This window comes from Mastigoproctus giganteus, chromosome 5 (genome assembly GCF_048544385.1).
Source record: "Mastigoproctus giganteus isolate SK-2022 chromosome 5, ASM4854438v1, whole genome shotgun sequence".
Taxonomy (NCBI): Eukaryota; Metazoa; Arthropoda; class Arachnida; order Uropygi; family Thelyphonidae; genus Mastigoproctus; species Mastigoproctus giganteus.
Genome location: NC_143579.1, coordinates 40,345,782 through 40,373,470, shown reverse-complemented (window position 1 = coordinate 40,373,470; position 27,689 = coordinate 40,345,782). Strand labels below are relative to the sequence as shown.

General features: G+C 36.4%; 1 protein-coding gene across 1 annotated transcript in view; it reads right to left on the bottom strand.

Annotated features, from left to right (window-relative positions):
- Nucleotides 1–27,689, bottom strand: part of LOC150085320 (zinc finger protein castor homolog 1-like) — a 458,876-nt gene that overhangs the window by 180,722 nt on the left and 250,465 nt on the right. Inside the window, exon 4 of the mRNA XM_090373996.1 lies at nt 7,328–7,413. The gene's annotated coding sequence lies outside the window, so the exon portion shown is untranslated. The remainder of the gene's footprint in view (nt 1–7,327; nt 7,414–27,689) is intronic.

Below are 27,689 nucleotides of genomic sequence, written 5' to 3'. Positions count from 1 at the left end.
CAGCACTTTAATCCGCACCATGCATACCCCTACCCCATCTCTCTCTCTCTGTTCCCCTATATATCCATCACGATGAACTCAAGGGGAGGGGAGAAAACGAAAGGGTAGGTAAAGATTCTTGAGTGGACTAGAAGAAAACACCAAGAATTCCAAAAAAAGGGGGGGGGGAGAAAAAAAGAACACCACGAAGGAAAATAAAATTGCATTCTTCAAGTATTAAATGATGCGATTTTCTCTCCAAACTATCCCCTTAGTATTCACCCTTCCTCTTGGCACATATGTTACATATAAAATATCGGTGGGTCTGATAAATTTTAGTTGCTGGAAATTGCTCGAGGGGATTAGTTAAATTTGGGGGAAAAAGGATACGGCAAAGCACTAAGTATCTGACACTCAGGCATGCGAAAGATGCGAATTCAACAGGTTGAAGAACTTGAAAAAAAATTTTTATCTTTACATTGTTTACAAGACGTTACAATATTAACGCAAAGGAATTTGAATTTACAAACAACCTGTTATAAGAGCAACTTAATTAATTACACTGACGGCCACCAGGGAATGCACATAGTTTTTAACCAGTTTAAGATATGGAGAAGAGTGTTTAAAGCTATTTGTAAGTTTATTTTTTTGTTTTTTTCCCCTCTTCCTCTTTGTAATGGTAATCAACGTATAAGATCTTCTGTCATAAGAAACACTATACGTTACAAGCCGTTTGTTGACTGGACAAGTTCATGTTAGAATTTTTAAGGGGGGTTTAAGAAAGGCGACCACCTGGTTCTTTTAACTGTCGCTCTCATTAAAGTGGATGTATCTTTTATATGCACGCGATCACGCAAGGAAAATGAGTCTACTTTATGTTGATTGTAGTTGAAGTGTGGAAAACTATTTAACGTTGTTTATCTAGTACACAACATTTCTCTCTCTCTCTGGTACAACCTTTTGTCAAGATATCCACACAATTTAAATACAGTAGATAATTAAACAGAAAGAAATGATTGTATAAATAAAAATAACATTTTTTTTTTCATAACTCATCTTTGCTGTGGGCTAAAACCATAATATAAAACCCAGTAAACGATAGGGGGAGGGGAAGTAGAGGAGAACACAGAGCGTGTGTAGGCAGACCAGCAGGATAACAGCATCTAGGCCTATTGTGTATCTGGCATGACGCTGGCTTCTATAACCCTGATATTCAACAAGATTAATCCTATTCATGAGATTAAAAAAAGGCTTCCTCCCAAACCGCCCGCTCTATCTTAGGTTCCAAAAACCCCGAGGGAGGGGAAGGCCTTTTTTTTTTCCCCCTTATATATACTTTTTTTTTTTCATCCTTGTCGCTAGCGTGGACATTCCAACTGATTTACGTGGCTTCTTCTTACAAATACTCACAAACAGACTAAAACGGGCGAATTTTAAAAGGAGCAGCTGTTTCCTCGAAGTCTCCCATAAAAACCTTCTTACGCCCATAATTTATGCAGTCCTTTCTGTTTTCTAGGAAGGGAGTATTCGAAGCAGAGCGATCTAGCAAGCGTAACCTTATTTTTATTCGCGTGAGCGCGGGGGTACCCCTCCCCATTACTGTACCGCTTCGTCTAGGGATAGTGATGGCACCCCATTATGAAACGGGCTATCGTTTCTATGGATGGGCCCATACTAACGTAACACATCCAAGGTGTCGTGGTGTAGTGTAGATGAGGGTCGTTTACATGACAACGACTTGGGGGACATAGAGAAGGGGGTGGGAAATTTTAGGGAAAGACCAACCAGTCATGACATTTCATAAGGGGGGAAGGATAGGGAAAGACGTAAAAAAAAAAAAAGAAATACTATGGGAATAGTCCGATCCCACGACTTTCCAAATAATAAAAAAGCTGTATAATCATAAATTTAACAGGCTGAACGCCCATCTATTGTCATTGTGATCCAAATGTCCATTGTCCGAAACACTAAACGCTCCCAGCACTGAGAGAGTCTTTCATATGGGGGAGCCTCAGATGGATGACGGTCGACCAGAGTTGTTTGTTCGATACTACGATTGTGTTGTAGACTGGAGGAGGGAGTGTGGGGGGGGGATTGGTATAGAAGATGAGACTGGATAGAACCTTTTTTTTACATGTACAGATAACTGTATATATTGTATACAGTTATCTCTGTGTATTGTACAATGAAATTAATATATTTACTTGAAATGAATGCTGTCTTCAGTTAAATGGCATAATACAGTTTAATGCAATTATAATAATACTTTTAATACAGTTATTCATGTCTGGAAAAGTATTTTTCAGGTCTGAGATCCGATGTGTTTTTTTTCTAATTCTGGTATTTTTTCTCCTTTCAAATCAGCTGACTGTTTTCTATATTGTTCATATCTACCTTTTTAAAATGTTCAGGTTTATACATTATTAAGAAAATGATTGGGTATAAAATAAATTTTCTGTTTATACTCCAGAACGGCCACATAGGGTCATAAGAGTTTACGAAATAGAGTACAAGAACAGCATCGTATTCTGTAGACATGGGCCAGCACTACGATCATTTAAAACACGTGTGCCCCCTGTCGATTTTATAATTAATTAGTATTGCTAAAATTTGGAAGCCTTCATAGACCTTGATTCATTTCTGGTCTGTGCGATCATTATATTCTTTTAATATACCTCACATCTTGTTTGTTAATATAATATATGACCGCTCATACCTTAATGTGAGCTGAATTGAGAATAGTTCAGAGGGTAGTGTAGTTATGGGCACTAATGAAGCTCACTCATGTATCGATGCAATATCTTAAATGAGTGGCTACTGTAGGACAAAACTAGTGCAGCTGGAAGAAGATGCTCCTGGACTGAGGCCGCAGATATCTGACTAGCCATGTAAGGGAAAAAAGATGGCACCATTGCAGATAATCAGGGCAGTAAGCAGAGAATTCAGCATAATATGTCTACGTATGTAGCAAAATTTTCAGGAATTGTATGCAAGCATTACAGCTATAAACACCATCTATTAGCCTTTAGCCAGGGGGTAGTTGATTGCTGGAACAACTTTCATCTGTCGTTGTGGAAGTTCATAGCTTAAATAAATTCAAGGAAGACGTGGACAAACTTTTTGAGCGAATGGATGGGCAATGATCAGGGTGAAATGGGAAGTTTCTTTTTTTTTTTTTTTGGCTGATGCTGTATAAGTTTGCTTTCTTGCATCATATTCCTCTGATAATGCTTATGGTATTCGTAATTGCTGGACACGAGTCCCATCAAGAAATTGTGGAATCATCCGGAATGATATATCCAGCAGAAATGGAATAACATCACCATTGGCAGCTGTATATAGTTGGGTAAATCTATGTCGTGCACTATTACCACTAAAAATGGTAGACCTACATACTATTGAGCACACTCTAATATTTTTATTGGTCAGAGTATTAATTGGTAGAATCTAAGTTTTCGATTCGTTAAATTTAATAGTGTGTGTCCTGAACGCTAAGAGGAAGAGAATGTAAAAGCGGAAGAGTAAAGAGAGGAAGAAATAAGATATAAAAAAAAAAGCAGCAGGGGGAATTCAAGTGATTGAATAAAGTCGAGAATTTACTGAGAGAGAGAAAATCTAAACAAACACTGGAATACAATTTCATTTAAAAGAGATTATGCCTGTTCTAATACTCTTGCTTCTCTGTAGCTGTATTGCGACGTGACCGTATTAAAAAAGGGACGATCGTAAAGAACCACGTGTATAACCTTACGAAGGAAACAGAGCAAAGTGGAAATGCTAAACAGCGCTTTCTTTATAACTGGCATCATAAACGTTATCGGCCAGCCTCTAAGCGAAATTTATTGCAACTTTAGCGTCAAACCAAATTACATGTGCCAAGGCAAAGAACTGCGAATGCTAGAGGCCCAAATACTGCAGTTAAATACTTCGAAGACCCAAGAGATAGTAAAGTAACCTTGCAGTTTTATCTCGTGACTAGTTAAACAGAAATATTAATAAATCTGAAGGCGTGTTTATAAAGTGGGAACTGAATTACTCCAAGTTGGAATTACGTTAAAAATTACGTGGATCTTTTGACAAAAGTAGAGAACAAACAAATGTAAAAATGTATATTAAATCATTTTAAAATTTTAGATCAGAATTTTCCCAATTCGAAAAATTTTTGTTCCCTGCGAGTTTTAATATACAAAGATAAAATTTCTATTTAAGAAGTATACGTTTATAAGCTTCTATCCAGAAACTGAACTAAATGTTACTTTTTTTTTCTGTATTAATTTACAATTAACTCCAAAAGTAATCTGTTAACTTATTTTTGTTTATTCCTGTCAGTCTTCGTTACTAGAACCAGCATCTGCCCAAAATAAAAAAATAATAATAATAATAAAAAAAAGAATATTCATCGACAGTTAAAATAACATTGGTCATCTAATCGGCGGCTGTCCTGCTGGTGTCATCAATGTCAGAATGAAAATCGTTGCAAATGATGAATTGTGGCGTCTCTTTTCACCATGGTAGGTCTTTGAGTAGTCAAAGTGACCGCTGTATATTTATTTGGAATGTGAAAGGGAGCTTAATTACTAACCAGGGATTATTGAACATTTGATCTTTGCTGATGTTAACGTTCTACAGCGACATGATTGCATTCTGTAAAAAAATATATAATTAACTAAGACCAAGAAATCGAATAATTCATCGAAGTTTAAAAGATTTTTTCCGTTTTATATTTAAATATCCAGGATTTTTAAATATCGTTCTTCTTCAGGTTCCGTGTTCAGTTTGAATGTTGGAAACATTTTCTAGCCAACTCTGTCTCTTGCGTTGTGAAATAGTCCACATGCACGTGTACTTATGCACCCGCGCGCCTGATTACTAGGCTACGGCGGCCTATTAGTGCCTTAACAGAAATAGATGTGTTTGTAGGTGTATTCTCATGCAGAAAAATCAATCCCCCCCTTTAATTTATTTCCCTAGTCTTTTTCTTCGGATTGCATAAGGTGAAAGATCATTTCATGATTCACGAGTCATCCATAGGCTTTTGAAATATTTATGGAAGGAATGACTACACCCATAGAACAGATAAAGACTCCCTCTAGAACCAGTGTGGGATACGTATATGGAATACACAGCGCAAGGATGGAACAGTGCAGTTTGTGCTGTGAACAACATGGAAAAGTTCAAATGTCCAGCTTGCAGTAATACAGTTTTGGTAATGATTCTGTTAGATGCAAAGGGATAGTCGATTGGTCAAATAACTTCTTCACCATGTAATGCAAAAGAATCACTGGTGCCATGTACGGATGTATAATTATTAAGAACAGAATCTATTTATAAATAAAAATAAGTAAATCATTTCAGACACTGAATGCGTAAATGAGTTCGTGAAAGTGGACTCTCCCGTTATGCAGCTCGGATCTGATGCCTTCTGGTTTCTTTTTTACTTCGTATGGGGCTAGATAGGCCAAGGAAAAGGTTTACCGTTAAAAACCACGCAACTTGGAATAAGTGGAAACAGCGATCACCAATGTGCTCACAGCAGTTCCAATTAACTTTTTGTAATTAGCGGTAGAGAACGTGACCGTTCGTTTAAGGAAATGTGTGTCCTCATGGGTAACACTTGGTAAAATCACCATCTTCCCCCACACTGGATGGCAAAGGCCTGAGTACGAATCTTATAAATGATACGAGGAATTTCTGTGAATCTTTTTCCACAACGTGATTGAGTTAGTCGGTCTCAGGTGAGGGTAGCATGGTTTTATCCCTGAAACTCCGGTTTTTCTTCTAGAAAAGTTGAATAACTCGTTTTAGTCAGCTTATTAAATATATAAATCATGAATTAATACTATTTGCTAGTTATATTAATCACAGCAGGAAAGTGAAATGTGTGTTATTTTCAATTGTTAAAATTTAGGAGAAAATAAGTAAAGTACATTACAAAAATGTTGACTGCATATTATTATCTCAGGTACGCGTTATTTGCTTTTAGTTGGATCATAAGATCCGTGAAATGTTTGCAGTTTTTATAAAAAATCCAGAAGGAAATAAGTAAAGTATTAAAGACGTTGAGTGAATATTACCTTGTGAGGTATGTGCAGTGAAGTAAAAACAAATACTAGCAGCTTCCCTCCATCATATTATTAACATTAAAATGGTAGAACAATGCAAGGAAGTAAAACTTATTTAATATCGGCAATTAATAAAAGGCTTTTAATTAAACGTTTATTACAGCTTAATGTGTGATTTTGTTTTGATGTCAGTCCAATAACTCTTACAATATTCCTACTTCTCACAGAATGCTCCTGAGCAGCTAAGTTTATCACGCTAATCATGAATTATTCTGCATTACTTTATGACATGAATGCCAGTTAAACATTTTAAGGTTAGCAAACTAATTTTCCCAAGTTCATTTAGTACAGAACAATTACAGTAATTATGATTAAATAGTCTACTGCTTTTTACTGGTCTCTTAATCGTAGCCACATGTGAAATTTCGTCTGAGCGAAGGAGAGGCACGTTGAATGGGCGATGCAAGGCTGACCATATAAACTGCTAGTAATTGGGGAGGTTTTTGTAGACGCGAATATCCCTCCCACTTGTCATCATATTTTAATAGGTGGAAAACTGAACCAAGAGTAGACAGGCTTGTAGATCATTCACGACAGAAATGTGTATACTTGGGTGTGTTACGATATGTGCGTAAAATGCCCATTGTCTTCATGTTCGTCCGTCCGTTCACATGTAATAACTCTGCTTCTAATGGATGGATTTTCATAAAAATTATTTTGCTCTGTTAGAGAGACCTAGAGTAATCCCGATTTTATTAAAATCGGATCCGACAATTTATTATTATTTTTTAACTATAAATCATGAATTATTATTATTTGCTGACGCGCCTGAAATGTAACGCACTGCGTACATTAACTAACTTGTTTACATTTATTAACACTGGCATCTTTTGCAATCTTCATTCAAGCATGAAGGCCACTAGATAAATTGGAATACACTGAAAGAGGAGAGGCAGAATGAATAACTTGGAAGCAGATAATAAAAATGCGATACAAGGAAGAGAAAAAGAATAAATAACTCAGATTAATAAGGAAAAAATAAATGAATCACAAACTAGGAAGAGAGTTAGGTAAGCATACAGAGAAAATTTAGAGATTAAGACACAGGAAAAAAAGTCAAATTTAGAGATCGAGACTGGATTCATTGCACTTTATATATATATATATATAGATTTTTCGAGAGAAAAAAAATCTAACATACTGCGGCCCATTAAAATAATTTATGGCATGCACATACTAAGTCATTCAATGTAAATTATATTTTTGGGTACTCAAATCTTGCTTACCTGTGGAAGGATGTGAGACAAGAATCCAGTTGAGTAATATCATCCTTTTCTCACTAGAAATCCTGCTTACCTCCAACTGGATATATCTGTAAAGATACACCAAATACTTCAGTTTCTTTTATGTTCACGTGATTACCCCCCTCCTAAACACGCGCACACACACAGACAAAATTATTTTCAGTGACTATTCACATGAAAAAGAAATCACGTACACTACCTTAGCAAAGTATATGAACGCATGTGCATCTAAAAGTAACCTTGAATCTCTCTAAAGGTTTTAGTCTTTCAATTCGATTAAAATTGAGTTTTTGATGGTTGTTTTACTGTATTGTTCAACATTCGAAACATTATTCTAGGACTTAACGATGCTAATGATACAAACTGGTTTCAGAGCAACACATTTACAAAAACGGTCTCTGAAAGGGTGCGATTGAACGAATGCTACCAACAAATGGAATAAGATAAAACGATGAGAGCAGAGATGTGTGGAGTAAAGAGCTAATTAACAACGAAGTGCACGCTCTATTCTTGTTATCCTAAACTGACATTTCTTATAAACAGGCCAACAGCGAGGTCCCATCCTTCATCACGTCTGTCTCCGAGTGCCAACTGCTTCTGACAGGATATTATTCCACACCAAAGAGGATTACAAGAAGAAATCTTTGGCAAACACCTTTCCAATCTCTCTTGCAATGATTTATATATTCTGACGTGCCCGTCCAGCCTCCAGAGGAGAAAGGGCGGACGGGAGCGAAAGTTTGAAGGTGCAGTCCGCCCTCATGGTTAGCAGGTGTAGGCCATAATGGGTAGCCCTTCAGGACCTTCTTTGGGTCACGTGGATAGGCCGGTAGCTCAGAAATCGTCTTTAATAGAGTGTCATGTGTGATGAATGAGTAATTAATACAACAACTAAATGATCTGTAAAGAGGACGACTAGCAGAAAATTGCCCAGCGTCTCCGATGGGCGTGGTTCATTCCGCTAAGGGTTTTCATACATACATATATATTTATCTGCTTTAATCCTTGCCGTGAACCCGAGGAATTATTAGCACTCAACAAAACTCCATCTCCAGACAAAGATGTATGGATTGGTCACGATTCTTCTATTAACCAATCGTTAATTCCCACAACCATTGCAGCGTACTGATGGATTAGTGGGACAGTTTCCACGTATTTCGTTTTGTGTTTTTTCTTTAAAACCACTTTGATTTGCTTGACGTTGATCGGGTTAAAGTTTTCGATGTGTGCTTCTATTTTAAGTCAAATGTTAATAGGAAAGGGTGAGAGGACTGAGATTTCTCTCGTTGCGTGCCAGTTATCGTTCCAAGGATACGGAATGGTTGGTGAGAAGGTATAAAGTACAGGCGTTAAGAGATTGCTTATTTAAATGTTAAAAGAAATTTATACTCGCGAAGTGTAATAAACCCTAACAGTTGTTTTATTTTAAAATAAAAATTGAACTTACATAATTAAGTGAAATAATACTTTTTGTAGTATTTTCGATCATTTCTATAACTACTAACAACAAAGTTCGTAACAACAAACTACGTTTTCCACAAAAACATGCAACATTTCATATTATGAAGCAAATCACAACTAGTTGTCTCACTCTTGCAATTATAAAAAATTAACCACTTTTCCATAAAGAAAGGTACAGTATATTACTACTTATTTATAATGAATGCTGTCAGCCAAACTACCGTTTCAGGGATTATTGTCCCTTCATTTGCTGGTAACTGAAAATATCACTTATAGTATATAGACTCGTAATTCTAAACAACCTTACTGCAGTAAAGATTATTTCTCTCTCTCTCTCTCTCTCTCTCTCTCTCTCTCTCTCTCTCTCTCTCTCTCTCTCACACACACACACACCTTTCGTGTTTATCTATATTTCTTTATCTCTATATCTGCCAAACACCACTTACTTTTTCTGATAGAATCCCAATTATCGGTTGATTCAACCATTGCTCATATCAATTGCCTAAATTATTCGCTGTATGATTCCTTTCTCCTCAAAGGTGGTACTTGTGCATATGTCCGTTTCGATATTCCCTGTCAGAGACTTGGTAATTTGGAATCTCCTCTTTTTGATCTTCTCTCGCTTAAAATCTCTCTACCACATTTTGTCAAATTCATCTGTTGCTTCTATCTTTCTCCCAACCCTACTAATCACTTGGAACTCTGACTTATTTGCTTTGAAACTTGAATTTCTCTAGTCCAAATTCCCTAACAGTGAGGTAATTTTCCTTGGCTTTTTTTGCAATTTCTAATGACCTCGCTCAGATTGTTCATTTACCTACCAGAATACCAGACAATCCTAACCATATAGTCAATACCCTTGATCTTTTTCTCACTAACAACCCTACCAAGTATGTGGTTGAGCAAGTGGTCCTCTAGGCACATCAGATCACAACTTGGTGATGGTCTTTTCTCCAATGGAGCCTTTCTATTGTGGCCACAATAGATAACGAAACATTTACATAGGTATGATATTCAAATTTGCTCTTACAACAGAATCAAAATTTATTGAACTACAACACTACCTTCAATGATATAGATACGTACCTATATTTACTTCAACGTGTGCACACTCTTACGTATCACACTTTAATTTTACACATCAACTGTTAAATTAAACTAAACTCTACAGTTTTCAGGTCTCAGCTTATACAAATTCTCAAATCCATGGGTGGTTTAATTAAAATAGTTTCTGTAGAACGAATAACGTTTTTCCATTTAACGAACGGATTTTGAGACTTGGGTACGCATGTTCGCACCTCTAGTTTTTAGGCAATAGAGCTGCTGCTGTAGAAAGCACGAATTAAGAGCTAAAGGGATTAGTATTCCACAATTTAGTGGTGTTCGTAACACATTTACAACCGCCTCTCTCACATACTGTACCACCGAGAAGTCGCGCTGGTCAACTGCTTTCTTGTGTCCATAGCCAGTGGAAAAGGTTAAAGCATATTCCCGATGCAGACAATATGTAAATTTATAATACCAAACTTTCAGTAAATTTAACTTGTGTCTGTTTGCATGGTAGGTACAAATGGGCCTTAGTTTGGATCAGGGTGTTAGAAAAAGAAATAGCTTTAAAAATAATTGATTACAGAGGCCCTGCGAGTTCCCCTCTATGGTTATATCTGATGCTAGCGCCTCATGTGCCTGTTCATAAGTACGGCCTTGCGCAAGTGTCTTGCATGCACATCTCCGGCTTCATCTTCTGTCTACACCAAATCTCGCAACAATTGTAAAGCAGTTATTAACCAGTCCAAACTAGATTTGAACACTGAGTAGAAAACTTGGTTATCCAAATAGTAGTCGAGCATTCTGGTCTCTTGTCAAAGCTATTGGTCGCAACCCATCTCTACTCCCACCTCTGTCAAAACCCGATGATTCTATCGCCACTAAAATAAAGCCAACCTTGTTAGCATCCTATTTTTCTCTAACTCTTGTCTATAGATGATCTTGGTAAACCCTCCTACCATTTCCAGTACACTCCATTCAGTGCCTCCTGTGGTCTTTCTTCAAAAGGTTTTCAGAAGAATTTTGAAGTCTTGATGCCACGAAAGCACCAGGTAGTACTGATGGTATTTCTCCACTTGTTTACAAATCCTGTGCTCCTGAGATTATGGCGCCTCTTTTCACTTTTTTATTCCACAGATGTTTTTCCTTCTGCTTTGAAATTTGCTCATATCCGGCCAATACCTAAAAAGGGTGACAAATCCCTCTCATCCACTTATCATCCCATTGCACTTACTTCTACTCTTTTTAATTAATGGAGAACTCCATTAATCGCAATTCCTGAACTGTCTAGAAACATTCCATATGATTATTGATCACTAGTATGGATTCCGTCACTGTCGATCCACTGGTGATATACTGGCATGTTACCCATTCATGGAAAATTCAATTGAAACGTTTGGTGAAAGTCAAGCAGTTTTCTTGACATTTCAAAGGCTTTTGACCACGTTTAGCATAAAGGTCTTCTAAATAAGTATCCAGTTTTCTCTGACCGCTCAATGCTGGTGATGGTAGACGGCTGTTTGTCTTCTAATTTCTCCACTAATGCTGGTGTTTCCCAACGTTCAGTTCTTTGTCCCACTCTTTTCCCTCTTGTATATTGATGGCTTTCCATTGACCGGAAATCCTATCCAGAGTTTTGTTGATGATAGCACATTGCATTCCACCTCCCAGTTTGGGAAACCTTGCCCTGCACAAATAGCTTCAACTTCTTGAATATCTGCCACCAATTCCTTAAATGCTGATCTCTAGGATTCCTTAAATGCTAATTCTCCAGCGGGGCAAGAATAACTTAGTTAATTTCAGTCCTTCTAAAACTGAGTCCTGTTTTATATCTTGCAAAAAAGGTTTTTCTACTCCTATGCTCATCTTCGACGACACTCACATATATATTAGGTATTACCCCGACTTCTAATCTCACTTGGCATAAGCACATTACAAATATTGCTTCCTCTGCATCTAAAAAACTGGGGTTTCTCTTTCGCTCTTGGCTTTACTTTTCTTCCAAATGGAATGAATTCTCCACTCCATTCAAAAGAGGCTCAGTTAGGTTAATTAATGACCCATCTCTTACAAAGTGTCCACTCGCGGTCTCAGACTTTCTGTTAAAAAGTGCCGCAATCAGTCAGCATCCTTTTACTGTCCAACTGCAAACTCACAGAACCAACTTTCTTCTTCCTCATTTATTCCTTCAACTTCCGTTTTCTGGAACAACCTCCCCCCCCCCCCACCTTTGCAAATATTTCATATTTCGTAAAAATTACGACCTACAGAAATTTAAGTCTAATATCAATAAGTATCGTCTTAATGAAATTTTGACTGATTCTTTCTCCTAGAAACTCCTTTTTATTATTATTTGTTTATTTCTCTTTCGAGATACCCATTAACAGAATGTAGCTAGAGGGTATGGTTACATTATTTCAATATTTACATGAACTTGTTTACAAATTTTGAAAAAGAAAAAATAGAGCATGTTGTTAATAAATTAATAAAGTAGTTTTAATTAATTAATAAATTATTAAGAAATAAATGTTATTATATTAATTATTAAATTAGCGTCCTTGTTATATTTGTACCTGCCAGTATACATTACCAATGATTTCTGTCTTATACATTTTGTCTGTACATAGTATCCCTGGATCTATGTTTAAATTATTAAAATACTTGATAGTATTTGCTGGAAAGAATCTCCCCAGAGAGATTCTTAAATTTTTCATTTAGCTACCATTATATGTGGATACAGAATGAAGCATCATGGCCTTAGCTTCCGTGGAGTAAGCAATCCAACCTTTTATTTTTGAGAAGCGAAAAGGTTATACATACACACATTTAAGAAGTCATGTTGTCCAACAAGCTCATCACATGTGGCGAAGTGGATAATTGTGTGGTGAATTGATCTTCATCAGTTATTTATTTTTTTGTCTGTTTATATTTGTCCGGAACGTGTTATAATTGCTGTGGAGAAATGCAAAGAGGACTATTTCTGATATTCTGTATCTATTGATTTCGTTAAAACATTATTTTCGATCAGAGTGGTCTCTGAGTGAACCATGGTTCAAGTCTACATGATTGCGAAATGCTGTTAATGATTGCATTCATTGTCACAATAATTAATTGTAAATCCCTCTGACATAGTGGTCTTGCCACTTCGGCATAAACAGTTTAAATTTTAAATGAGATGAACTCAGGAAAATTCTGGTCATCCATAGGATTCAACAGTCTTGGCATTAGGCATATTTTCAAAGAAAATTTGCCTTCGCTTCAAATCCACATCACTCATGGTTGAAAGATGAGTCCACCTTTTGACACCTTGGAGGCTGCGTTTGAATGAATATGAATTCATGAGTCTTTCAACCCTTGTAGTATTACGCTAATTGGATGACAGTTCAGTAAATTTTTAGAGTATTATAGCTGAGTCAGGTGTATTTTATTATTGTTATGATTAAGTAATAGGATGTTCGCTGTCGGTTCCAAATCCTTTTAACTTTCCCTCCATATCCATATATGAGGCGAAAATACAGTTAATGTTATACAAATCGAGCTGGGAAGTATATTCCCAAAGAAAGAGAAGGCAACGCAGTTTTTTTTGGCTTCTTTATTACTCACGTTAAGAAAAATAACGAAAAACAGAAATAAAATGAAAAGAACGTGGGATTAGTATTTCTGAGTAAGGAGATAAAAGAGAGTAATGACAGTTTGAGAAATAGCTGATCTTACCCTTTCTGTCCGAAATCATTCTTTATTTCTAGTATTAAGTTGTAAAAGATTCGTCCCCCTTCCACCTGTGGTTTAACCAGTTTTGCGAGTTGACGATCCCTCCCACATAAGAAATACCACACTTGGGATAAGCACTGTCAAGAGCGAAGAGGGGGGCATTGCTATTTTTCCCTCTCGTTACTGACAGAACTTTCCCCGAAGGCACACTTTTCTACGAACCACGCCTGTGCCAATGGCTGTCTTTATAATCAGGTAAGCAAGGATCGCTAGAAAAAGGGTGGGTGATTTTGGGGGTTAACAGACCTCTTTAACAAGCTTTTGGCGATCGCTGGAGCGAATCTCCCACCCCTTCTATTTCTTTCAAGCGCATAAATGGGAAAAAATGAATTAAAAAAAGAAATCCGTGATTTCTGTTAATGAGATTATAGTGGGCTTCAAGAAACTTCTCTAAAATCACTAAGTCGAACAAACTTCGTCAAGAGAATTTCTTTTGTCAGCGAAGAAGGAAGACGATAATCCATAAATACTAAACAACACAGGTGTTATTATATTTTGCTCTCTAAACAATAGCTAGAAATGGCAGGAAATGACGGGACCTCATTAATACCTTTGAAGTAACCAACAAAAGAGGTGATTTGGTGTGTGGCACGATAACCATCAATTTCGTAGAATATTTACAATGCAAAGCCGTCTTTTGAAATCAAACCTACCTTATTATATACAGGAAGAAAACGGAATATTTATAATTGCTGCTTACGTGTTTGGTTTCGACAATTCAAAATTCAAACTCTCCAAAACATCAAAGCGTTGTGTTTGTGATCATGCGCACAAGACGCTGGATACCTCTTCGGTAGAGCAGTTTTTCCCATGGTTCTGGATCACGCGCTTTGATAGCCATCCCTCGTTCCCTTTAAATATAAATAAATAAATAAAAAATAGACTGATGCTTTCCCTGTTCCACAAAAGACTACTATTGAAAAACAATCCACTTTTTCCATCCAATTTTGGACATCCGAAATCTTGTGTAATTTGAAAGATACGAAGCAGATAGAGCAGAGCGGACGTCATTAATGCTTACAAAGAGGTCCTCTTCTTGGATGCACAATGGCTTCTTGAACCACATTAACGTAATCTGCACGCTGTAGAACCTTTTTTTTAATTGCAAGTCCGCCGATTAAGAGGCAGACAGCGAGTTGTTTAAAGAAGGGTTTCCAAGAAAACGAGTTAAAAATGAACCTGCTAATGTGCGCGCATACACGCACATACACTATACGTAGTGTAACGAGACATTTAGTAATTACAGTGCTAACAAACAAGCCAGTAGCACACACACAGACTTACAAAGAAGTTTCTGTGGATATATATTCACACACATATATATACACTCGTATGTATAACCCTCTTTATGTTAATATTCATCAGCTTTCACATGTTAGAATCCTAGAAGATTTCTTTGGCCCCCTTTGTTGTCTCGTTTTTCTTTGTTCAGTGTAATGACTTAGATTTTTCGTTAGTTCCTTAATGATATACTCAGTTGAAAGTTCGTTTACATTTGGATATTTTATAGGGTGTTAACCAAAAGGTACTAATTATCCTTTGGAGAAAGATTCATACTATCGCTTCAATGGTTGAACTGTATTCAACTCAAAGCCTACTAATCTTTGAATTTATTACTTTTTTTTTTTTTTTTCAAATATTCAGTAGTCATTAAAATACGACCAACCCCCACAAGTGTTAGATTGGATCGTCTCAGCATAATTAAAAGAAGAGCTGAACTACCCCTGGCAATACTGACTACGAACTAGTAATTATATCCAAATATTTGTCCCTGACTTGCCGAGTGATCAGTGTAAAAATGCAGTAGTACACGCGTTTCAGTGATCTAGCTTACTTGACTGCTGAATAGGGAGATATTTCTTGTCCGAATAGTTAGCAAATTCTTCTGTCGTGCCGAAGTATAAATTGAACATTTTGTTTTGTCGGAGTTTTGAATGTGGGATGATTGTAGGTGTTTCTCTCCAAAACTAAGTTTTGTGAGCTGTTCCAAAGCTGTTATTGTGAAGGTATGCACAGACTGGCAAACAGAGGGGGTAGATAACTAGTCATCGGCCCTAGACACGTCAAAAAACTCTCCTATCCATGGTGAATGAAACAAGGGCAGATCAACTCAGTGACAAAAGTAATAATCAGTATATCTTTGGAGTGAGAGTGTGGATGGGGCGCAGGACTTATTAAGTACGACTCTGAAAGTTTGAAAATTAGATTTCATGATACTCTACTTCGTTTACTAGGCAGTTAACCTCCTGCACCTTCACCTACTATTTAAAGTTTTACTTTTTTTTTTCTTTCTCCAAGACTAAAAGCCAAGTGAAATTATCTTAAAAACGTTCTTCCCTATCATCTGACAAAATTTAACTGTAAAACTTCGTATACATGGATACTACAGGAGATAAACTATTTTAAGACTTCGTTACATTGGGAAAATATGTTATCAAGCTACTGAAATTTCATGAGATAAAAAAGAGGCTGAAGACTAGTTCTCGGTACTTCAGTGAGCATTCCACGTGTCAGTGTACGCAAATAGGGTATTAGCATATTTAAAACCGATTAGGGAGAGAGAGAGAGAGCGAGAGAGAGTCTTAAGAAACTGAAAAATAACTAAGGATTTCATTACAAAAAAATCACTATTTTTGTATTGAACCATTGCGCTATGCTACAGATGGGTTTATTTAAAGCCTTAAACACGTCACTGAGGTCTCCTAGCAGATGGCTAGTTTCCAGACATTTCAATTTATAGAACTCAAGTTTTCTTTGCAAGAGTGCCCGACTAACCTTGTAGCTCTTTTCTGCACCGTTCCAACAGATCTACATCCTTCCTAAAATGAGGCTTCTAAACTTGTGTTCAAGATGCTCACTAACCATTGCCGTAGACAACGGGATGATCACCTTTTTGTTCCTATTAGCAAAATTCCTATATATATTTAACCCTTGATACTTTGTTACTATCCAAATGATATGTTATTGTGGGGTTACTGCTGCCCAAGATCCCCTACCTCGCATTTATCAATATTAAACTTCAACTGCCATTTTTTTTTTTTAGCCCATCTGCTTAATTTATCCTGACTTGATGAAGTAGTATACGCTTCACACAACATAACCTTCTTATCTTTCAAGAAAATATAGATTGCACTGCACAGTAAAGCGCAAATGGATGTGATGTTCTTTGATGTGGCAGCAGCATATGGCAAGCTCCAACGTCAGTGTGGGAGCAGTACACCAGACATACTGTGAGTACTTCAACATACAAGGAATGCTTTTTTGATGCTCAATAAAGTAAATGTTAGCAAAACACCTCAAGGAGGAGTTCTGTGTGGGTTCTTCTTTGCCGTTGCTTTGTAATCTCTTTTGAATGTCAACACATAATACATGCACACGACTTCAAAGTCGTCATATGTAAAAATTAAAAGGCAGATAAAGAAGAATTACAAAATCCGAACCAACAAGACCTTAAAATATTTAGAAAGCTATCTAAATCATATAAATCTTCGAATTTATATACAAAAATTAGCGCAAATAATGCAGTACACAAATGAAAAATCCAGTAATGGGGAACAAGTGAAGAAAGTTGAACGACAAGGATCTTGTAAGATTTTTTTATTTTTCTTAAGGCGCATCAGCGACTAAGGCCATATTCAGCCCTATATATTTTGTCTGTGGTCGATTTATGTGTTTACTGGACAAAAAACTCCGATTTTCCGGGAGCAAAAACCATTCCTACCCTCTCCTGAGATCAACTAATTCAGCTACGTTGTGAAAAAGGCCCATCAAAATTCCTCACCTCATCGACGGGATTCGAACTCGGGTCCTTTCCAATATGTAAAAAACCTGGTGGGCAATCAAGCAGGAAGTTACCGGAATTTCAAAACTACATCTAGAAATTCCATACTTTACAAGATACTTGTAACCAATTGCAATGAACGTTGTCATTATTTAGTCTTCATCCTCCCTCTAAACACATTACGAAGACGGAAGCAGCTGAATATTGGATGCTAAGGTAGTTGAGCAAAGTAGCTCAACAACCGTACACTATCTCTACTGCAATCCTACATACAAACTTACGTTAAACTGTGGAAACAGTTGATTGCAAGAAATAAAACTTACCACGCTTGCTAAACTGTAACAAAAGAAATTGATGCTCCAGTTGTCAGTGTCATTATTCGTGTATCATAATACCTTGGAACTAGAACAAAAACGAAGAAGAAACAAAAACACCAGGAGCAAAATTAATGGAACAAAGATGTTGGAGCGCATGTTTCCTGTAAACACAATACAATTAGCAAATGCGTACCAAATAAATTAAGAAGTTCGTGGAAAACAAAGCCTACAGGAAATAGCTATTAAAAGATACATATAAATAACCTACTGTAAAAGAAACGTGATAAAAGATGTAAAGGAGATATGAACAGAGACAAAAAGTGAAACCAAGTTCTTTGGCGTTACGGTGACAGAAGCTAAGTGTATAAAATAAGTAGACTGAATACGACATTTCATGTTAAACACTAAAAGAATAATTAAGATTTTTATTTAATTTATAATCTGTACAGGAAATAAATTTTAGATTTAGATTTATGGCAGAATCGGGGTGACTACTAAGCTGATTAAACAAATAAAGTGTGGTCTCTTGAGTGTATACATTATTGGTAGTTAAGTTTCCCTTTGGAGCCACCTGCCTGAAAGGCACCGATTTACAGTGCCTTTTAGGCAGCGTAAAGATGAATGAATTTCTTCTCGAATAAGTCCTATAGCAAGATTCCTTATTAAGAAATTTCTACAACTAGATCCAACAATGGATAAAATAGTGCATCGATAACTTTCTGTTAACAGTTATGTGCCAAATCGGATTCTTAACTTAGGTCTTACAATGGCTTCTACATTTGATGCTAAGAGTATGCCATCTGATTTTTCTGCTATCAGCAGAAAGCCACTCACAGAACTGAACAAAGATTCTACGCAAAAATTTGGCCTCATAAAACTGTTTTCAGAGAAGTCAGCAGATGTTCTAGAGAATGCTGTAATGGAGGCTGAATCTTGATAAAAGGCAGAAACCATTACTAGTGGACATAAGAGACCTTGTATGTCTAAATTCAGTTGTTATTAGGGAAGATGAAACAAAAGAATCAGCAAATATGTGGATTACAACTGATAAGTACGAACTTGGCTTTCAGCTCTACGATAATAGTACAGGTTTTCTGATTCTTCTTGCATCATCCTCTTAGCTGATGGCCATCATATATAGCGAGATGGAAATGGACATACTACATAAGAGTACTATATACTCATACTATATAAGAGTATCCTACTGAACTAAGTAAAAAGGTAATTTTGTTTAAGTATTTCCAAAACTAAATGAATGAAACTTTCATCGGAAGAGACTCTTTAAAACCGGAGAAGGAGCTGAACTTGCATGTATTCCATATCTATGAGCTCGGTTTCGAACTTATGGTGCCATTGTATTTCAATGGTACGTTTCAGATGAATTTTTTCCAAGGCTATGAAAAAAATAATTCTTTATTTTCTCATGGAAATTGTCGTACATAAGAGTAGATGAAAACAGAATTCAGCGTGTTCGCGCCAATGCGTACAGAAAACTATAGCTATTTTTGTGAGTGGGGCTCACCCTGGTATGCAAAGACAATGATAGAGAAGTTGGTAGCGTCAAAATCAGAATTCAGTAAAGGAAAGACAGAATCCTAACACATTTCACCAGAGAATAAACATAGTCATTTAAATATCTAAACAAAGGCAGCTGAAATGAATAGTATGTAGTAATTTATTGCTATTAGTATACTGGTTACTATTCTAGAATGGTAAGATATGAGATTAGTTAACGTAATTAGAGAAAGAAAATTGTATAAAGAATTTTCTTGATGCTTTTATCTTTACCATTTCTTTAGTTTCTAATTTTGTAGTCGTTTTAAATCTGGTGTAAACTTTTTTTTTTTTTTTTTTTTTTTTTAATTTTGCTGACGAAAACTGCCGATGTATAATTTTTTTTTAAAATTGTGTTAGCATCAGTTTTCCAGTGTACTAAAAATAATTTTATTGTTATTTATCACCTTTGTGTCATCAGCAAACTTGGACATTAACCTTGCATGCCTTCACCAATATCGGTGAAGGCATGCAAATTAAAAATGGTAAAGGGCCTAATACGGAACCCTATGGGACTCCACTCATCACATTTCTCCATGAAGAGCAGTGGCCGTTAATAGCCATTCCCTCTCTCCTACCACTTAACCATCCTTTTATCCATAGCGGTAACATCTCCCACCCCACTCCAATTCCACACTACTCTACGCTTTGTACAGCAGTCGTTCCTGTGGCACAGTATTAGAAGCTTTACTAAAGTCTAAGTAAGGTAAAAGGTAAAGTGCAGCCATTATCAACCCACTGCAGGATGGAAGCCTCCTCAACAATTCATGCTGAGGGAAATGGATCATAATCTGCCATGCTGGTCCAGTGCGGGTTGGCAGATCGACCGTATTCAGCAGTCAGGGGCTTGAACCCCGGTCTACTCAAAGAGCGTGTGCTACTGCACTCCCGCTCCTGACCACTCGGCTACGGAGGCCTTAAAATCTAAGTATATGATCTCAAAATTACTTTTTTGCATGGGCACCTTGTATATAGTAGTTTAGCATGTTTGTGTTTTCAGCCTTTGTAGATCTGTCCGAGATCTGATTTAAAAAAAAAAAAAAAAAAAAAGTTCTAACTTCATTTATTACAAAAGAGGCAGTGAAGGTAGAGGTCAGTAATGGAGTCAAATTAGGATGCGTTAATTTTAATCAGTCAGAATCTATAAAATTCTACATCGAGTGTATATAGAATACGCATCCCTAATAGCAGCTTAGTGGGAATGATACATCGCCCTCTGCCATTCCTGCCCTCGTGGGTAGCATAGTTGGTATAATCACTGTCCTCCCTTCACCAATTGTAAAAGAGTTGAGTTCGAATCCCATCAGTGAAGCGAGGAATTTTTATGGGTCTTTTTTCACAACGTGGCCGAGTTAGCAGTCTGAAGCTTGGACAGCATGTTTTTTCCTCCAAGAAACTCGGGTTTTTGTCTTGCAAATAGCAAATCGACCACAGAACGTGCAATTTACGGATATATTATATACGGCGCAATGTTTCTGGTGCGCCTAAAACTCAACTAGTATGGCACCCTAGACAGATAACTAGGTTTGATGACATGATCATTATAATCCAATTTTGAGCACTTTTGGAATATATAAACTTGTTTGAAAACGGCAAACTTTGACCAAGGACTAAAGCAGAAACAGAAGAGTTTACTATATTAAAAAAAATCATCCATTTCTTTTGGAATGTAGATTTTTCGACAAAATACAAGTATCACTTTCGAATGACTGTCAGTCAATATACTGAGATAGTTATTTATCCGTCCCGGTATTTTCCAAGTTCGAATCTTCCTATAAACACACTTTATAGGAAGATTCTTTCTTCACCTTCACTACTTTTGTAGTGAGGGTGAAGAAAGACTGTGTTACATTCGAGTTACCAAGAAAGTATTAAAACCATTAAGTGTACCCTGTGATTGGCGCTCTATAAGTTGTCGAAGTTGTTCACTTAACTTATCCCCACAGGTGAAAAGAGCGACCCTTCTAGAAAGACAGCACAAGATTTTAAAGAATGCGGTAGTCAAGATATGTGGACAAGCCGAAACGAACCGCAAGGAAGAGAGGCAATCATTTCCCACAATTCCGGTCAGGTTCGATCGTAAAGAGGTAGTTGTAGATGGCGCTTTACATACTAAACAATGGATGGGAAACCATCACCGTTTAGGGTTCGCATGTGAAGGTTCCAAGTACTGAAAGGCATCGTAAGTCTCTCTCGCCAAGCGATGTACCTTCTGATAGGTTAAGAAGGAAGACCAAGTTGAACGGGCATGACCCTGCATAAATATTCAAAAGCTTGTGTCAAACTAGTCATAAACAGGAGTGAAACCTGTCAGAATATGCAGCGACACAAGGCGTTTTGAAGTAATTTCCCCCAGTCTACGAGGCAGTGTTGAATACATTTACACCCTTTCATTATCCTTCCTAACGCACAGCGCTTTTTTATTTATTTATTTTTTTTCTTGCAACATTTTTTAGCCTCGATGTCAGGATATATCTTCGAATCCAAGAATAACAGGATATATGGCCTACTGGGTTTGGCTATTAAGTCATCTGTGGGTCTATTACTCTACTGATTAATGATTGCGCTAATAAAAGCTGTCAATGACAACCAATCTTTGTGGCTCCCTTTCTTCCTTTGTTCCTTTTCAAAAAAATATGCCTCTCAGGCAAGCAACCCTTCTTTAGGAGGCCGCGTGGATGTCATACTTTCAAGAAGAACAAAGGTTGTATAATAAGAAAGTGAGAAAGAGATAGGAGGAGGGGAAAGAAAGAAAGGGAGGAGGAGAAATTATATTGTGTGAGGATATATATTAAATACGGAAAAGTAAGGACTGTAGATATACGACTATATAGAGAACTGAAATGGAAATAAAACAAATTAACTTTTTTTTGTCCCTCCTAGAAAACTTATTTGATGTGTTTCATTACTAATGGCCAACAGCAATATGCCAACATATTCTCATTGCTGACATCTCTAAGCTTTTTGGAAAAATAATGCAAGTGGGAATGCAAAATTTTAATGACATATTGCATCCCATTACCCTATAATAGTCGTGAAAACTACTGACATGCATGTCACGTTGCGAAACACGAAGGTATTTTAGGTGACAAGCGGTGAAACTTGGCCGAGATCAGTGGCTGATGGGGTCAGACCAAAATTAATAATGAAAATACCTATTAAAAGCTTTTCTATTCTTAAGTATAGGCTATTATTATTTATATTTTTACTCCGTACAAAATAAATACTAAAATACATTTTAAATGTATTTTAACATTCGATTATGCTCCATTTGAGTACTGTTGTCATAGTTGATGCCGGGAAAACAGATTGGAAAATGGATCAGTGCCAATCTTTAAGAAAAGATTCATCACTGAACAAAATTTCTGCAATGGAAATATATTGCAAACACGATGTATTATAAAATAAAGAATAGAAACTATACAGTATGCTCCAGAATAAATTAACTCAAAGTGGCAGCAGGTATCTCAGTGCAATTGATCTCACAGGTCATTTTGTAAAAGAGATCTGTTATTTGATTATGTGTAAGCCTGCTGAATATCCATGAAAAAGGAATTTATTGCTGATAATTTTTTTCACGTGGCTGTAAATGGACCTACTGGTGGGTCAAGCATTAAAGCAGTTAATGCTTGTTCCACCAACTGGACTTCGAAAACAGTTTTCATCAAAGTTTAGCTCACAGATGCTAATAAGTTCCATTAGGCTAGCAAAATGCTGGTACAACGTGGGAGTGGTCTTTGACAAATTACTACATGCTCAAAAAAAAAATTAGGCATATCCAAAAGAACTTCACTCCAGAGAATGATACAAATGGTGGGTTCTCTTTCATATTGGATCCACATAGCTTAAGACTTACGTAATCTTTAAGAAACAGAGGGAACTATACTGCTTTTGGACCATAGTGATGCAGTAAAAAAATTAGAATTTTATTCAAAACATTTGGTTTTCTGATGAACTTCACGTACAGCTGTCAGGATATATCAACAAACAAACAACTAGTTTTGTAGAATTCCAGAGAAGGAATGAACGTGCTGGGAGAGAGCCTTGAATAGTGAATGTGTGACAATATGGTGTGCCATTTCCGGGATCATTGGTCACTACTATATTGAGTTTTTCAGTAATCCCTTATCAAGAATTCCGCAAAGATCTGCCAGGAAAACGCAACACATTTCCCACGCTCTTTACCGACAGAAATCATTCAAGGGACGTTTACAAACCTTGAAACGGGTTTGGAACACAGTACCTTGAACTTGGAACGCTCAACTTGAAGCTGTCTTTTATAAAATGTGTAGTGTCCTAATATTATGCTTAGTATACATATTTTTGTCCATTTTATTTTGTATGTAACCGAAATTTCTGTAATATGTGGGATTCATGAGGTGTGTACCACAATATATATATTTTTTATCCATAGACCTATAATTTTTCAAAAAGCAGAAGTAAACTTCTCAAACAGATAGATTTTTCCCTGATCATTGTTCGCCACTTTAATTTTTGGATGGAAGGGTGGAGGAGATGAAGTTGGTATTGTAGATAATTTTTGGATGGAAGGGTGGAGGAGATGAAGTTGGTATTGTAGAATATATAAAATGACAGACATTAAATAGACAGACGAAAAGGAAAATAAGATAATCATATATATATATATATATATATATATATATATATATATATATATATATATATATATATATCTTGTAATAATGGTGGGGAAAAAGAATAAATATGAAAGACTGATAGAATAAGAATGACAGTGACGAAAGCTGGAAAAAAGTAGACTAATATGAAATGAAAATGATTACTTCAAAAAATAATAAATTAAAAAAAAAAAAAGCGAAAAAATTTCCATAGAGACGTCAATTTACTATTATTTTTGAAGTTCCATTAAGTGGAAATGTGGACCGTATCACATTCGGAACATAAAAAGTTTCCATTCTCTAACAGAGCTTGATGGGGTATCCAGCTGAAAAGCTATTCACTAATTCACGACCGCAGACAGCTTTTACAAAACAATGGACATTATACATAATGGCGTCCGGTCGAAAGCCTTTCATTTGTCAGTTAAGTCAGCTTAGAATTTTGATGTGGTAAAGAAATGCGAAAAACCAGTACCTTCAGATAAGGGGTAAGTGGCCCATGCTATTTACTAATAGCAGTGTCCTTAGAAACGGTCGCCATAGGAACGGTGCAGATATTAAGTTCCCACGGCCAAGCAACCCAAACAAACAAACAACGCCAGAGTTCACAGCAGAGGTCGCTGATCTAGCTGACGAGTTTAAAAAAAAAAAAAGCAAAACTTGTAGACAGTTATAACACTAATCGCTTCTGGCTAGTTCTCATGTGGGACGTATTGACACGCGACAGTAGCTAACTCCAAAGGCGGCAGCTATGGGTAGGCAAGCAAGGTGCAAACAGAATGGGGAAATGTGAGAGAGGGGATGCCATGGTCACTACATTGGCCTCCCTCCTCTACTGTAATTTCCAAGTGAGAATACTTCCTTGGGCGTTTTTAAGAGGACTGGATCACACCCCTTCTTAACAAGCGCTGGCTACTGAAAGAGAATTTATCGCTCGAAGAATCGCCACGAGTGCCAAATGTCTAGGGATTTCTTAATTTTTTTTTTCTTATATGCATTTTCTTTTCTTTCCTTTTTTTTTCCCCTATCGTGAGATTATCACACATTGATGTTATTGCTGTACTTAGAGACATCATTAGTATTCCGCATACCAATGTTTGTTGTAAGCTGCAGTGTGAGAACACATCGTGTATCCTACATGCAATAGGAAACACCAGAGATAAGTGTCAATGCTGACGGTAATCATGTGGAAGGTGTAAAGAAAAAAAGACAAAGTTATGGATAGATAAATATTAGATAGGGCTAAAAGAAAGTAAAAGATTTAACACATTATATAATGCAGATAATGCAGATGATCCTAAGCAGATAGTAAATTTGTTGATGTCTTTAAACAAGTGATGTACTAAAATATACAGAATATTTATCTATTTATTTTTCACTTAGTTGGAAGTACACAATATTGTGATTGCAAGAATTTTATCGTATTCTTTGTTGTCACGCGGATTCGAACATGGGGCGCCTTGATTCTGTATTTACATGAAACGTGCACAGTTGGTATAATCACACAAAACAAGGTAGAAAAAGACCAGAGTTCGAATTCCGTCAGTGACGCTAGGAATTGGGTCTTTTTCACAACGTGGCTGAATTAGTCGGTCTCAGTTGAGAGTAGTATGGGTTTTTTCTCCCGGAAACTTCGGTTTTTCGTCAAGGAAACGGAAAATCGACCAAAGAACATGCCATTTACAGACAGTATATACGGAGAAATATGGCCTTAGTCGCTGATGCTCCTAAAATCATACTACAACAACAGTCCTTTTCACTCATGGCTAAGTTAGCCGGTCTCAGACTAAAGTAAGCGGAAAAAACTAATTCAAAACTAATTAGGGTTTTGAACGTTGGATCGTATTCTGAAGCAGTGATATCCAGACTGTTCCTCAATCCATTACATGTGTTTATTCCGCCGCCCTACCATAGAATATTGTTCCCACATCTGGGGCGGTACCCCTTAAAACCTCTCTCAGGCTTCTAGGTTCAATTCAAAAGAGGACAGTTAAGCTAATTAATGACTCATCTCTAACAGAATCTCTCCTCTGTGTCATAGACGTTCTGTTTCTACTGCATGCCTTATCTATAGGCACTTTTCCATGAGCACTGTTTTTCTGAATTGGCGTCTATAATTCCTCCTGTCTCTTTCAAAGCAGTCACGACACGTGGCTCAACCAGGCAACATCCTTTCACTGTCCAACTTCAAATTCACAGAACCAACTTTTTTTCTTCCTCATTTATTCATTCAACTTCCGTTTACTGAAACAACCTTCCTTCATACGTATTTCCTGAAAATTAATCAACAGATGTTCAAGTCTAATATCAAAAAATATCTTCATTGAGCTTCTCAATCTTCGACCCATGCACGCTACTAAGTACTATAGGTTCTAATATCGTGTTTGGGGTTTTCATAAAAAAAAAAAACTGGAGAAGGTACGGTTAGGCTGCTTGAAAGTAGGTTCTAATTCTAAAATTTTCTGATTTATTCCTTTCTGTACTTTTTAATTATTGTATGTTCAATAAACTTAATTATATTCTCAATTAAGTTAATTTTAATATAATTTAAATTTAATGAATTTAATTTAATTAATTAAAAATTGTTTAATAGAGTTACATTACAGAACTTTAGAAGTATTTATGAGTGAACACACGTATTAAATTTAAATTTTATCCTTAATCTTCATACACTTACCCTCATTTCTAACAAAGACACTGGGGTGGCGTCTATTTAAATTTCCCCCGTTTTGTTTTAATTCTGAAAAATTTTTTAGCTTACTGAATTGAAAATGGTGATTGATCTTTTATGATTTGATAAACCTAATTAACAAACAATGAACGAAAATAAGAGAGAAAACCAATCATAATAATAGTTTTTTTTCGTATTTTTTTAAGGAATTTGAGACATCAAGGTCATCCCTCAACCCCCCCAGATTTAAACTCAAACGCAACATGAACTCGCATTTTTGTCAACTGCTCGCGTTTAGCCGACGAAATAAAAGCATTACGGCAAGGTAATGCTTTTATTTCTCGCTGGCGTCTCACAGACACCACGTGGGAATGGAAGTTGCCTAGAAGAAAGGTAGACGCTTTTGTTCACCTGGCGTCTGTTAAACACACAAAAAAATAATGTCTTGTTATTCATAATGTATCCAAATGAAAATAGAAAAAAAGCTAATTAGAGAATATTGGTGGGGAAAAGTACATGAGAGGATTTGATTTTAGTTTATAAAAATATATATATAAATACTTAAAAAAAAAAAAAAAAAACTGACGTCTGTCAGACGCCATGCTAACAGAGGAAGATTAAACAAAAATTTATATTCTAGGAATGTACAAATCCTCTGTCCGGTTCTCCACTCTGTAGCTAGTAAGTAGAAATATCTTTCCTTCATTGATAATGATTTTGTGTGATAATGCCTTTTTTTCGTGCTGGAGAAAGAGAAAGTGCTACGTGGAAAGACAAAGGGTTAAGGATGTAGCAAGGAAAGAAAGAAAATGGGAACTGAATTATATAAGAAAACCCATTGACGAAAAAAAATGAAATGAAATAAAATAAAAAAAGGCTATCTGACTATCGGACACAAGAGTCTAGTGTTACTTGTGTTCGCTAGAAGGACGAATGGGAAAGGAAGCAGATATTGGCTTAATGGAAGAACATTAAGATGGTGAATATATTAAAGAGAGAGAGAGAAATTTAGAAGTCTAATCAAAGAGTTTGTGGCAGTGAAGTGGATCACCAAGACCGGCGAAGGATAACTGGTATAATTATCCTTATCAGCCAATATAACAAC